Source organism: Pipra filicauda, unplaced genomic scaffold (assembly GCF_003945595.2).
Source record: "Pipra filicauda isolate LSUMZ 115617 unplaced genomic scaffold, ASM394559v2 scaffold104_size2351352_pilon, whole genome shotgun sequence".
NCBI classification, from domain to species: Eukaryota; Metazoa; Chordata; class Aves; order Passeriformes; family Pipridae; genus Pipra; species Pipra filicauda.
In genome coordinates, this window is record NW_024103485.1 from 1,886,906 (window position 1) to 1,894,825 (window position 7,920).

The following is a 7,920-nucleotide window of genomic DNA, read 5'->3' on the forward strand; positions in this document are numbered from 1 at the left end:
TCATTATCTTTGTTCCTAAAATAGCCCTCTTTTTCTCTCTACTCCTTTGAAAACAATTCACATTCTTATAGATCCTTGTGAATCCATCTCTTTTTGTTGTCATCAGCACCCTGTATTTTAAGAACAGAAATGAAGGATAGGCATGTGTAACAAAAACAGAAATTCAAGTTGTCCAGCTATATCATGCAGTAGGTGTCCACTGCAGCCAGTACAGGGAATTGGAGCTCTATCTACCTATTTACAATCATAACTATCTGCTGTTAAAGACTTGCTCTGTGCCAGCAAAAACACATTATCATCAGATATCTTTCTGTAATATGCTCCCAATACTGCTTTTTTGTTCTTATCTTTGGTGGTTACTGAGTGGCCATGGTTCTTTTTCACAAGGAGAAGATCATCTACTCCATCAGTTCAGAACAGTTACACAATAAGAGGCAATTTTCTTTCAAAATAAAATAGGACTTCTGTTGAAACTCCATTTACAGGCTTGCAAACTCATTGGAATTATCAAGTCAGTACAAATGTACCTGAGCCAAATTGTCTCAAATTTTTTTTATTTCTGACAATACTTTTGAATCTACCATTAATTGTTGTTGCAAAGAAAATCATCATTTTTGCTATGCCAGTAACATTAGAGCTTGGCTTGGACTTCATCGTCAGCTTACAGCTGCATTAAAATTGGAAGATGCTTAAAATTAGTACTTGGACTGAATATTTAATGTCCACATTATAAAGTTTGCTTCATGTTTTGCTAGTACTACAGCAGGTGGAAAACCTATCAAAATGAGGACACTTAGCAAAACAAGCTTACTCATTTCATTTTCATATTCATTCAAATATATGTGTGGAATTAAAAGCTAATTTCTTTTTAGTTTCAGAACAGATAGACAAATCTGTAATAGGCAATAGAGACTCCAGTTATCTGTTGGTAGAAATCAAAGTCTATCAATACTCAGTCTTTGGAAGAAATTCATGTTTTCCCCTTTACATTCTCCAAAACAGTACTAATTCTTTCTTTGCTTCATTCATGGAATGAAAAAGGCATTTTTTTGTAAAAAAAAAACAGCTTTACTTGTATGTTTTCCAGGCTGTAGTCTGTACTAAAACCTCCACTGTATTTCTTACTCCCTATTCCTTACCAAGTGATGGAAAAGAAAGGAAAATATGATTTTGAAACAGAGGAAATAGAGGTGAAGAAAATCCAAAGAACCTTCTGTCAAGTGTATCTCTCTCACTGATCTCAAACAATCAGTGCATTAATGCTCCAGCTATAGTGAGACCACATTCAAGGATTATTTTCCCTTCTATGGTAAGAATGGTTTAAAATGTTCCAACAAATCTGAAAAAGCAGATTTCGTGCCAAGAGCAAGACAGTTTTCAGGTCTGTATGTCAGCATCCACAAATAGTGGATTTTATAGTTCTTTTTAATGAAAGCCTCAGAGTTACAAAAAATGAATGTGAAATGGTTTCGAAAGTCATTATTTCAAAAAATAACTATTTTGAACTATACAAAGCATACTAACCTGGGATTTTCCAAGGTTACAAGAGGTGTTTGTTACAGAAAGGCTTAGGAATTGCCACCATACAAAACTGAGGGAATAAGATACATAATATTTAAAACTGATGACCCATATCATATTAGGTCATTTATGTAGCAGATTATTCTTGGATGGAACAAACATAATCTAATCTACTAATCTAAAATAATCTACTACATGTCCTTAAATTCATACTCAGAAAATGTCCTGAGATTGTGGGATCCTAATAATTGGATCTGGTTGGACTTGGTGGGATTTTTTGTTTCTATATTACTGTTCCTATAACACATTTGGAAGAAAAGGAAGTGTGGGTCAGCTTTTTTTGTAGATGTAAGTATAGGCCTTTTAGTCCTGAATCTTTATACATAACTAAGGGTCACCAGAACTGCATATGATCCAGGTGTCTCTCCTCAGGGGAATGGAAACCCAGTGTCTAGAATGGCATTAGAGGAGAACTAGTAACCTGGAACAGGAGGGATCAGGGAAAGGGTGTAAGTGGCGGGATGTTGAAGAAAAATGTAAAAAGGCAAATTCACAATTGGAGAAAGGAAATAAAAAGAGACAAGCATTATAATTCCACTGTTCTGGGACTTGAAGAGACAGTTCCAGAAGAGTGGAACTGAAATCTCAGCTCCCTTGCTGTCTTTCCTTCCTTGACTTTGGGGCAAGTCACATTGACTCAGAGATCTCAAATCAGTACTCCAGTATATGCAATCTTCAGCCTCTCTGTACCCAAGAAAGCCAACCATTCTCCCTGATCCCCCAGGTATCCTATCAGAATGCATTAAAATGATAAATAAATAATACAATAGTAAGCTCTTAATAACTGAGGTAGGGAACAATTTAATTATATGTGACACATGTGCAAAGTAGCCACGGTCCCAAATAAAACTCTCTTATTATTATTAACTATAAGTTAATGCAAGTTTGTTTCACAAAGTTAAAAAGCATTAAGAAACAGGAAATTTTCTATCCTGACTGAAATTTAGAATTACAAACCTACATCCTCAAGCACTCTGCTGTGTTCTTATGTATGACAGGTTTTTTTACTAGCAAAGCTTCATGATCTACCTACACAGATCACAGAGCAGTGCACCAGCCCTTGGCAAGCCTACAGCTACTTAGGTGTGCTCATCTTCACTGGCAGAAAGCTCATGTTCCAGATAGGAATAGCCCTCAGGGGCAGACTGGTGGTAAAGCAAGGGATCAAAAGGCTTTATTTATTCACTTACTCATTGTTTTTCCTTAAACACATATTGTTTATTCTTAAACACAAGAAGTTTAGAGGCCTGAGGGAGACAAGAAGACATCGAGTACAGTGCTGCTCACATAATTTCAGTGTTACCTGACTTCTGAGACACACACCAAAGAGTTAGACTTTAACCCAAATGCATGGTGCAGGCCATACTAAGTCCTATACACTCAAATAAGATGAAGAAACATGTTTGTGTCCATAGTCATGCATGTTCATGACTGGAGACTGTCACAGAGGCCCATTCTGGCATTAGTCCTCCAGTCATTCTGCCTGGACACATGGTGGAGTGCTCGTTTCATACAGCTCTTTTTTTGCCACACAATCACATTTCTTTCCCTTGGAAGTTAATGTGTATTTTTGGGGTTCTGTGATGACAGGAGGTTGAGACAGGACTGGGGAATGTATTCCACTGTGGAGATTCAATGGTTGAAAGAGTTTGAGTTCCTCTATAGGGTAAGAAAAATATATACTCACCCTACAAGCCTCCTAGAGAGTGGTTTCAGTGGGAAAAAAAAGTAGCTTTGGTTTCAGATAGAACCATTTTCTTTCTGGAATGAGATAATTAAAAGGAAGGTGAAGATGAACAGATTATTAGGGGATGGGGTTTTTTTATTTGGTAGAGTTTGGAGTTTTTTACCCTGCATTGAAGTTACTATTAAGAGAATGACCTTTGAGAAGCTCACCACTCAGGGGTCAGGCTCACAGAGAAGTAGGAACTCCTGTGTATGCCTTTAACAGCTGTGGTGTCCTGTGTGTAGCATGAAATAATTAGGACTCCACTGATCTTGAAGCAAGTTATATAGATGACTTACCTTTAAAACCAGGTATAGTCCAAGTTATAAAGGTTCTTTATGCTGTCTTTCTTGCTTTATGGCATTCAACAGATGAGAAAAAGCACTTTTTGATTTTAATGCTTGTGAGTTCATTAGTAAATATTTTTTAAAAATCTCTCAGATTGTTTTTGAGAAAAAAATTTTTGCCAGTTCACTGAAGATATTATTAATTTTACTTAACAACTTTATTTCACACAAGACTTCCCATTTGCAACTTTTAATTATATCATCATTAGAGACAGATATGAGAAGCACAGCTTATTTCAAGTATTTATTATTCATTCTTGTATTGTTAATGAATCAATGCCTGAAGTGCATCTGCAGTAGAAAGTCACCTTCTTGTTCATCAGCTTTGCATGTCCATAAAAGAAATGTGATTTCTTCAGCTATGGTATTACATAGAATTCAGTACCATTGCTTTCCATATATAACATCTACATGCAAATTTATTCTGTTGTTCTTTCTTAAATAATTAACATTATCTGCTAATATATTCTTGCTCAGACCAGTTCCTCTAGTAATTAACATTGAGTGTGCAGTGTGTATTCACTGAGCTTCTATAGTTCATTCTTCCTCTTTCCATCAAAAGGTCATTTTAAAGGCACATCGACAACATGCTTTCTATGATCTGTAAGTCCTGCAAGAACCAAGCTGTTATTTCAGCCTCTGGGCTGTAGTTCTCTATGCCTAAATCCATTACAAAATATGGATTTATCTGAAGCCAATGAAAAGCGTAATTAACATTTTGGTATTTGGTGTGCAATAATTTATTTTCCATTATCAAAGTTACATAGGCTGCCAAATGCGTGATGCAGATTATGGGACAAACTGTGCTTAAAATTCAGGTTTTTCAAAACAACCTGTTATTTGCTGTGAAGTGTTCATGGGGAGACAGAGAAGATTAAAATGCATAGGTTCTATTTTGCCTTCAGCTGTTTTCTGGCTCCTCTGTTCAAGTCCCAGTTTGACAAAGTACTTAATTGTTTGATTAATTACAATCATTTGACTATTTCCACTGGGAGGAATAGTATGATATAGGTACCATGATGTTACAGTTAGTTAAACTGGATCATACAAAATGAAGGACCTGACAAAGAAGGTACAGAGAACAGGAGAAATGTTCCCTTCTTTTGACTGTGAAGTTTAGACCCGCTTGGAGAAAGTTCCTACAGACCAAGTTCCTGTCCTCCAGTGCTCCAATATGTATTATAAATCAATTTATATTATCCTGCTGCATTTTTTTGTCCTAAGCTATGAAACATGTTAATCATAAAACAATTAATTTTTAAATTAATACCTCTAAATCCAGAAACGGGCTGAAAAGTCTAGAAGCTTCAGTAAATTAAATGCTAAGCACTTATTTATGCTCTAGTCATAAATAAGTCAAGTGAAGCACCTATCCCATGGATATTTAGACTGTGAGTTGTAGAGAGTATGCTCACTCTGGGAGTGTTCAATGTCTTCTTCATTTAAGGAAGTTCAACTCTGTGTCTCATTTTTCCAGTGGAGTTCCCTCGCAGCTTCGTTATGAACTGGCATTCGCACACACCTGTAGAAAATGTGTTATTGTGTGCTACAGAATGCACAATCTGTGGGCATAAAAAGAGAAAGATTAGCATAATTCATGACTTAGCTGGAAGGTAGCTGGATCCAGCAGAGCAAAATTCTTTTCAGTGACAACTGACTACTGTTTATTGGGAAAGTAAAAACATGAAACACTCTGATCTGCTGAGATTCTGCAAGAGTGGGGGTTGCTTATGGGTTTTCAGATAACAGAAGGGAGGAAAAAATTAAGTGCAGAATGAAGGTGGAAAAAAACTTGGATTTTTGCCTGCCATTAGAATCCTTATTTTAGAACTTTAGGTTGTTTCCAGTATTTAAAAAAAAAAAAAAAAAAAAAAAAAGCAATAATAATTTTAAGAACTCCTTTAGTTCTGAGAATTTCTTTGAGTTCTGTGAACATGTAGGACCAGACTAGAAGAGGTGAAAGCATTTGCAAGTCTACCCCTGTAACTGAGTAGGTAATTCCAATGTCCAAATCCTATTGATATTGGCACAATATTTTTATAAGCAAAATATAGTGAAAACAAAAAGAACTCAATATATTAATCATAAAATTCTGCAGTGAAAAGTGACTTTGACGCATCTGTTCCTGTTTCATTAAACCCCTCATAGGCAGCATAATCCTGATAATTTTAAATCCCCAGATGAATATTCTCTATTTCATTTGCTTCTAAAAGACCAAATTATTAACCATGTCATATTGTAAAATTATCATCTAAAGACTTCATGATGTGCTAAGTAGAAAGGAAATTGCCAAAGGCTGTAAGCTCTGGGTCAAAGGACAGTTGTTTGTAGCTCGTTGGTATGATGAAGCGAAATCAGAAATTATATTAAATGTTAGTTTAAGATGTAATTAGTGAGGAATTTATGCATTTTCCAGTATTCCACACAGATCCATAGTCTCATATCAACAGTGGCAGTAATACTTGCTTGGGTACATTATTTGCCTACTCCAGAAGCAGGAAAACAATGCAAAAGCCAGAATATATTGCTCAGTATTTGTTTGCTTTTATTCCTTTTACCACTTGTCTCTTTACTCAGCTGTGCAACCCTGATTGCCAAACTATGGTTTCACAGGAGGGCTCAACTCAGTCTTTTTCCCTTTCTGCCTTTAGATACTCACAGAAAATTCCAATAAAACCTAAATTACCCTTGTGACTTTGTAGCATTGGGCCAGAAGTGAGTTTCCAGGTTGGTGTGACATGAGTACTGAGTACCTCAAAGGCTCTTTCTCAGGTGCACAAGCTAAATGCTGGGCAATCTCTTTGCTTAGGCTGGTAAAAAAAATAAAGACTTCGCACAAAAGACTTCAGCTGGACTCCTTGTTTTGATGTGAGGGAATCTGGCATGAAATAGGAGATTCTATTTACCCTTGGAAAATTGGTCTTAATGCCTTTCTCCCCTCAAAGTACACGCTGTGTTACCTGTGCTGCACTCCCAATTTAGTGGTTCACCCAGTATCCAGAACTCTGAGCAACCCCTATTTCCTCCCTTTAAGGCAAATTCTGGATGCAGACCTTCAGACCAAACAGTAGAAGCTCCTCTTTGATGTGTTAGGTGGAAAGGATTAAGATTCTGTTTTCCACAAACACACAGAAAGGAAAGAGGGCTTGGCAAGCAGCGCAGTGAATGTGAGCACCCACGTCAAAAAAAAAGAAAGGGAAGGAGTCAAAAAAAAATCTAAGTATGCTAGGGGGGAAAAGAGTGGTTGTTCTTAGAGTACAGTAGTGCCTGACCTGTTTCTTAAAAAGGACCTGTTTCTAAAAAAATGGATACAGGACGTATATTTCTATCAGACTGCCGAAATAAGGACTAGTGAATCCTGAAAAACTTCAAAGGGCAAGAGCATTTTGGAATGCTCAGAGTAAATACGGCATCCTCTAGGTGATATTGTGCTTAAATAAGAACAATGCACACAAATAATTCATTGAAATCTGTTACCTATGTGTTTTGAATAAAAGAAAGGGTATTTGGCACTCAGCATGTAGCCATTATTTAGAGGGAACAACTGAGGATAGTTACACTATTAAAACAAAAACCTATATGACCAATGGCTTACTAGTGTCAAGGGACATGTTAGCTAAATATAGTGCACTGAAACACCATGTTACATTAGGCATTAGAAAAACATATCCTTTACTGCATTAAAAATACCTTTTTACAGTTAGATCAATTTGGGATATTTTCATCACAGTTTGACTACTCCATTTTATACCAGGTGAAAAACTGGCCTCAGGATTTTACTACTGGTGTGACAAGTACTGATTGCTGTCTAGATTCGGGATAGTACCTTCTACCCAGCTACAATCTCCTGTCCATTTGGTGTTAAATCCATCTAAAATCTTTGTACAATTGATCTTGGTGCTGGGATGTCAAAACACCAGTCAGCCTAGTTCTCAAAACAGATTCGTTACTGCTCTGTCTGAAGAGCTTAGACCCAGCCTAACGAGATTACATGCACTGTGGAACTACTGCAGCTCAGCTGATTTTGGAATTCATACTGTATCTCTGGCAGAATTCCAAGCTGTGCTGCACAGTATAACTGTTCTGGCATTGATGCTGCTACCTCTGGGGTCACTGCAAATGCATTTGTGGACATGGAATGCTCTATATAGGACAGGGTGGACCTACCAAATAAATTTTAGGGGAAGAAAAAAGCCTATATATACATATAAAAGACATAAAGTGTATGTGTGTGTGTATACAGAAATATATGAAAAACATAAAAAG